The sequence below is a fragment of the Thamnophis elegans genome, chromosome 10 (genome assembly GCF_009769535.1).
Source record: "Thamnophis elegans isolate rThaEle1 chromosome 10, rThaEle1.pri, whole genome shotgun sequence".
Classification (NCBI taxonomy): Eukaryota; Metazoa; Chordata; class Lepidosauria; order Squamata; family Colubridae; genus Thamnophis; species Thamnophis elegans.
In genome coordinates this window covers 69,331,981-69,339,202 of record NC_045550.1, presented here as the reverse complement: position 1 = coordinate 69,339,202, position 7,222 = coordinate 69,331,981, and positions in this window count along the sequence as shown.

Genomic DNA, 7,222 nt, shown 5'->3' with positions numbered 1-7,222 from the left:
GACCACTTTTATCAGTAGGACAAGAAGCAATGGGTGGGAACTAATCAAGGAGAGACAACTTAGAACTGAGGACTGACAGTGAAGACAATTAATCAGTGGAACAGAATTTGCCTCCAGAAGTTGTGAATGCCCCAACACTGGACATTGTGTGACGATAGATAGATAGATAGATAGATAGATAGATAGATAGATAGATAGATAGATAGATAGATAGATATATATAGATAGATAGGATGATGCTAGATAGATAGATAGATAGATGATAGATAGATAGATAGATAGATAGAGATAGATAGATGATGATAGATAGATAGATAGATAGATAGATAGATAGATAGATAGATAGGATGATGCTAGATAGAGATAGATAGATGATAGATAGATAGATAGATAGATAGATAGATAGATAGATAGATAGATAGATAGATAGATAGATAGAGGTGGATGATGATAGATAGATAGATAGATAGATTAGATAGATAGATAGATAGATTAGATAGATAGATAGATAGATAGATGATAGATAGATAGATGATAGATAGATGATGATAGATAGATAGATAGATAGATAGATAGATAGATAGATAGATGATAGATAGATAGATAGATGATAGATAGATAGATAGATAGATGATAGATATAGATAGATAGATAGATATATGATAGATAGATAGATAGATAGATATAGATAGATAGATAAATAGATAGATAGATGATAGATGCTAGATGAGATGATAGATAGATAGATAGATGATATAGAATAGATAGATAGATAGATATAGATAGATAGATAGATAGATAGATAGATAGATAGATATGCTTCTATCTATCTTCTATCTTCTCCAAGGCACCTGGGGGTAGAACAAGAAGCAATGGGTGGAAACTATCAGAGAGAAGCAACTTAGAACTGAGGAGGAATTTCCTGACAGTAAGAGCAATTATCAGTGGAACAATTGATCAGCCGTCAGAGGTTGTGAAGTCTTTAAGAAGATGTTGGATAGTCATTTGTCTGTAGTGGTGTAGGGTTCCCTGCCTAAGCAGGAGGTTGGACTAGAAGACCTCCAAGGTCCCTTCCAGCTCTGTTATTCTATTCTATTCTATTTGAGGGTTGCCACAAAGAAGAGGGATCAAACTATTCTCCAAGGCACCTGAGGGTAGGACAAAGCAATGGGTGGGAACTAATCAAAGAGAGAAGCAACTTAGAACTGAGGAGAAATTTCCTGACAGTAAGAACAATCAATCAATGGAACAACTTGCCTCCAGAAGTTGTGAATGCACCAACATTGGATGTTTTTAAGAAGATGTGGGATAGCCATTTGTCTGAAACGGTATAGGGTTTCCTGCCTAAGCAGGGGGTTGGACTAGAAGACCTCCAAGGTCCCTTCCAACTCTGTTATTCTATTTCTACTTTATAACGCCTTGGGAAGGCCACACTTGGAATATGGCATCCAGTTTTGGTCGCCACGATGTAGAAAAGATGTAGAGACTCTAGAAAGAGTGCAGAGAAGAGCAACAAAGAGGATTAGGGGACTTGAAGATAAAACCTATGAAGAACGGTTGCAGGAATTGAGAGAATGTCTAGTTTAATAGAAAGAAGGACCAGGGGAGACATGATAGCAGTCTCCCAATATCTCAGGGGTTGCCCCAAAGAAGAGGGAGTCAAACTATTCTCCAAAGCAGCAGAGGACAAAACAAGAAACAATGGGTGGAAACTAATCAAGGAGAGATTCAACCTAGAAATAAGGAGGAATTTCCTGACAGTGAGAACAATTAGTCAGTGGAACAACTTGCCACCAGAAGTTGTGAATGCCCCAACACTGGAAGTTTTTAAGAAGATGTTGGATATCAATTTGTCTGAAGTGGTGTAAGGTTTCCTGCCTAAGCAGGGACTAGAAGACTTCCAAGGTCCCTTCCAACTCTGCTATTCTATTCTATTCTATTCTATTCTATTCTATTCTATTTTCTATTCTATTCTATTTTCTATTCTATTCTATTTTCTATTCTATTCTATTTTCTATTCTATTCTATTCTATTTTCTATTCTATTCTATTTTCTATTCTATTCTATTCTATTTTCTATTCTATTCTATTTTCTATTCTATTTCTATTCTATTTTCTATTCTATTTTCTATTCTATTTCTATTCTATTTTCTATTCTATTTTCTATTCTATTTTCTATTCTATTCTATTTTCTTTTCTATTCTATTCTATTCTATTCTATCAACAAACAAGTTGAGGACTTGTGTGGAAACCCTGGAGAACCAAAGAAAGACCACCAAGATGCCAACAGAACCAAGGGATCAGCCTCAACCCAAGATAGAACAGTCTATCTCAACCTTGGCCATTTGAAGATGGATGGACTTCAAGTCCTAGAATTTTGGGAGTTGAATTCCACCCGTCTTCAGGCGATCAAGGATAAGGAACATCAAGGCAGAGTGAGGACCTCTTGAGTAGACCTCCTGTGTCCACCATGACATTCAGAAGTCTATCTAGATTCCTCTTGAAGGCATCTGACAGATGGGACCCACCTCATTTCTCGGTCATTCTTGCCAGTTGGAAGTCTGGAAATTTCCTAGCATTGGTGCAGAAGAGTGGTTCTCAAGCTGTGGTCCACAGACACCACGTGACGGGGAGATTGGCGAAGGCTGGAAGAACTATTATGAATTAAATTTTGAGTTAAGTCTTGGGGGCTCCATGGCCACAAAAGGTATTCAAAGGGGGCCCATGAGTGAAGAATTACTGGTGTAGAAGATTGAAAACCACTGGTGTGGAACTTCTCTTTGTGGGACTGAAATTGTACTGAGAGATTCACCCAACGAACGCCAACCCTTGGAGGAAATGAGACCCAGGAGAAGTTAAGAACTTCCTGGTCTCCTTCCTACCAAGGGGCAAGGAATCAGAATTCAATAGTTCTTTGATAGGATATCAGTCAAAAGTGCTTTTAACAGATTGACGGAGTTGGACGGGGACCTTGCAGGTCATCTAGTCCAACCCCCTGCCCAAGCAGGAGAGCTTGCCTCTACCTAGGATTGAACTCACAACCTCTGGAGATTGGGAGGCAAGAGCTCCACCTCTAGGCCCAGAGTTCACTATTTCTCAAGAGGCAACTGGACTTTCTGGGGGTGTTTCTTTTTTTCTTTTGAAGACGTTTCGTTTCTCATCCAAGAAGCTTCTTCAGTTCTGACTGGAGGGTGGAGGAAGGGAAGGATTGTAGAACAAAGCTGGTCACTTACATCCTTTTTAGAGGGGCGCTGAAGCATTTCAAGAGCTTCAAAGACCCTCTAAAAATATAAGGATTAAAAATAAAATAAAAAGTTGACCAACTTCATTGAAATCAAACAAGGACTTAATTTCCCGAGCCGGTGTGGATCTTCCAGAGCAGGAAATGAGCAGAGAGACCTTTGAACTGGCAAATTCATGCCTTATCTCTTTTTTCCCCCCCCTGTTCACAAACTGTCTTGTTCTGCTTTTAAATACGAACCACTCAGAGCAACAAACAATGATTAGGCAGTGCCAGGAAAAGCAGGCCAGGGAATCACGTGGATTTCAAGGAAATCCTTGAAGAAGGACGCAGACGGCCACCCAAGTTGTCTTGAAAATGTTGTGTGTGTTTGTGTGTGAGAGAGAGGAGGGTGGAAGAGGAGAGAGAGAGAGAGACAGGGAGAGAAAGGAAGAGAGAGAAAGCAAAAGGAAGAGGAAAAAGTGTGTGAAAGAGTGAGAGAAAGAAAAAGGAAGAGAGAGAGAGAGAGAGAGAAAAGTGAGGGAAAGAGAGAAAAAGAGAAAGTGAGATAAAGAGAGATGGAGACAAAGAGACAGAAAAAGAGAGACAAAAAGACATAGAGAAAGAGAAAGAAAGCAAAAGAAAGGAAAAGAGGGAAAAAGAAAGAGGGTGAGATAAAGAGAGAGACAAAAAGAGAGAAAGAAGAAAGGGGAGAAAGAGAAAGTGACAGAAAAAGAGAAAGAGAATGAGAGAGAAAAGAAAAAGAAGGGAAGAAGAAGGGAAGAGACAGAAAGAATGAGTGAAGAAAAAGAAGACAGAAAGAAGAAAGAGAAATGAGAAAAGGGAGGGAAAGAGAGAGAGAAAGAGTAAGAGAAGAGAGAGAAAAAGAAGAAATAAGAGAGAAAGGGAGTAAAATAGAGAAAGAGACAGAAAGAAAAAAAAGAAAAGTGAGGGAAAGAAAACGAGAGAAAGACAAAGAGAAAAGAGAGACAAAGAAAAAGAGAGACAAAAACAGATAGATAAAAGAAAGAAAGAGGAAAAGAGAAAAGAAATGAAATAAAGAGACAAAAGAAGAAGAGAAAGGGAGAGATAAGAGTGAGATAATATAGATAGATAGATATATAGATAGATATATATAGATAGATAGATAGATAAGCAGGTAGGTAGATAGATATATAGATAGATAGATAGATAGATAGATAGATATAGATAGATAGATAGATATAGATAGATATAGATAGATAGATAGATAGATAGATAGATAGATAGATAGATAGATAGATAGATATAGAGATAGAGATAGATATAGATAGATAGATAGATATAGATATAGATAGATACATGATAGATAGATAGATAGATAGATAGATAGATAGATAGATAGATAGATAGATAGATAGATAAGCAGGTAGGTAGATAGATAGATAGATAGATAGATAGATAGATAGATAGATAGATAGATAGATAGATAGATAGATAGATATAGATATAGATAGATACATGATAGATAGATAGATAGATGATAGATAGATAGATAGATAGATAGATAGATAGATAGATAGATAGATAGATAGATAAGCAGGTAGGTAGGTAGGTAGGTAGATAGATAGATAGATAGATAGATAGATAGATAGATAGATAGATAGATAGATAGACAGACAGACAGACAGACAGACAGACAGACAGACAGACAGACAGACAGAGACACAGACAGGGATGGAGGGATGGATGGATGGATATAGATGATGATGACGATGATAGATAGATAGATAGATAGATAGATGATAGATAGATAGATAGATAGATAGATAGATAGATAGATAGATAGATAGATAGATAGATAGATAGATAGATAAGCAGGTAGGTAGGTAGATAGATAGATAGATAGATAAGCAGGTAGGTAGGTAGGTAGATAGATAGATAGATAGATAGATAGATAGATAGATAGATAGATAGTAGATAGATAGATAGATAGATAGATAGATAGATAGATAGTAGATAGATAGATAGATAGATAGATAGATAGATAGATAGATAGATAGATAGATAGATAGATAGATAGATAGATAAGCAGGTAGGTAGGTAGATAGATAGATAGATAGATAAGCAGGTAGGTAGGTAGGTAGATAGATAGATAGATAGATAGATAGATAGATAGATAGATAGTAGATAGATAGATAGATAGATAGATAGATAGATAGATAGATAGTAGATAGATAGATAGATAGATAGATAGATAGATAGATAGATAGATAAGCAGGTAGGTAGGTAGATAGATAGATAGATAGATAGATAGATAGATAGATAGATAGTAGATAGATAGATAGATAGATAGATAGATAGATAGATAGATAGATAGATAGATAGATAGATAGATAGATAGATAGATAGATAGATAGATAGATAGATAGATAGTAGATAGATAGATAGATAGATAGATAGATAGATAGATAGATACAAAAAGAAAAAAGAGAGAGAGAAAGGGGAGAGACTGAAAGAGGAAGAGAGAACACGCATTCATTTATTTTTTCCCCCGTTGTTTTTTTTTATTGTATAAAATACAAAAAACAAAAAAACAAAAGAGGAAATTAAGGGAAGGGAACGGGGAAAGGAGGGTGTAAGATACAAGTGGGGGGAGAGAAAAAGAAAGAAAGGGGGACTTTGACTTCCAACTTTTCATAGATAAATACACTCCAAACTCAACTTTTTTGCCTTGATTTGGTGCTCTAGAAATGGCTAGTTGTATCTTAATGTGTAAAAGGGGAAAAAAAATCCGTTTCTTGATCTGCATCCCCCAAATTATCTCAGCCTCTAGAAAAACCGGCACGACAGGTTTAATTTAAAATTTTAAAGGCTGTTGGAAGAAATGTCCTTCTGGGTTCGGCTCCAAGTGGGGGGAAAAGACACTGGAGACATGGAGGCTGCTTGGAAAGATGGCTTTAATGGTGGACAGGACCACATGGCTTGAGGAAATAAGAAAGAAAGAAAAGAAAGAAAGAAAGAAAGAAGGAAGGAAGGAAGGAAGGAAGGAAGGAAGGAAGGAAGGAAAGACAGGCAGAAAGAAAGAAAGAAAGAAGGAAGGAAGGAAGGAAGGAAGGAAGAAAGAAAGAAAGAAAGAAAGAAAGAAAGAAAGAAAGAAAGAAAGAAAGAAAGAAAGAAAGAAAGAAAGGGTTGAATGAAATGTCATTCTGGGTTCGGCTCCAAGTGGGGAAAAAGACACTGGAGACATGGAGGCTGCTTGGAAAGATGGTTTTAATGGTGGACAGGGCCACACGGCTTGAGCCCTGAACAGAAAAGGGGATCACATGCTTCAATGTTGGTGGAGAAGAAGAGAAGAGAAGGGCTGAGATGCTGAAAGTCCCTGGTTTTATGCCCTCTCTGGCCTTTGATCTTGCAGCTTGCATTCTGATCGGTTGTCAGACTCCCATAAGGGCCATGCAGGGGCAACTCTCTAGGCTGCCTTTTGGTTTGGTTGATTTCTCAGATGCCATGTGGGGAGTTGGGTAAAAAGGGCCAATATTATCATGCCTTAATCCCATCACTCTGGAGCTGAAGGGGAGAACCCTTTGTTATGTAAAGTGGACTAGCTCAGGCTTTAATGCCCCATTGACAAAGTGGGGATGGGCATGAAGCTGCAGGAGAGCTATTCTGTCTCTTAAAACATGTTTCTTCCTTTTTCACATCCAGAGAAATGTTCTGCCTTTTCAATATTTCCTAGGATATTTCTTTTTTTTTTTTTCTGGGGGAGCGCTGGGTGATAAACTTCCTACAGGGCTATGATGGTGAGGAACCTGTTCTGTGGGCATGCCCACCATCGCCAGCTGCACTTTGGGTTTCTGGCACGAAGATGCGTGCTGGCCAGCTGGTCTTCGCGGGCACCAGAGCACCCGAAAATGGCCAAAACCCAGGGTATTTTCCGGGGCATTTCTAGGCCTTGTCTTTGGCTGTTGTTTGGGACGTTTTCATGGCATTTTCTGGCACTCCAGTGCCCATAAAGACCAGC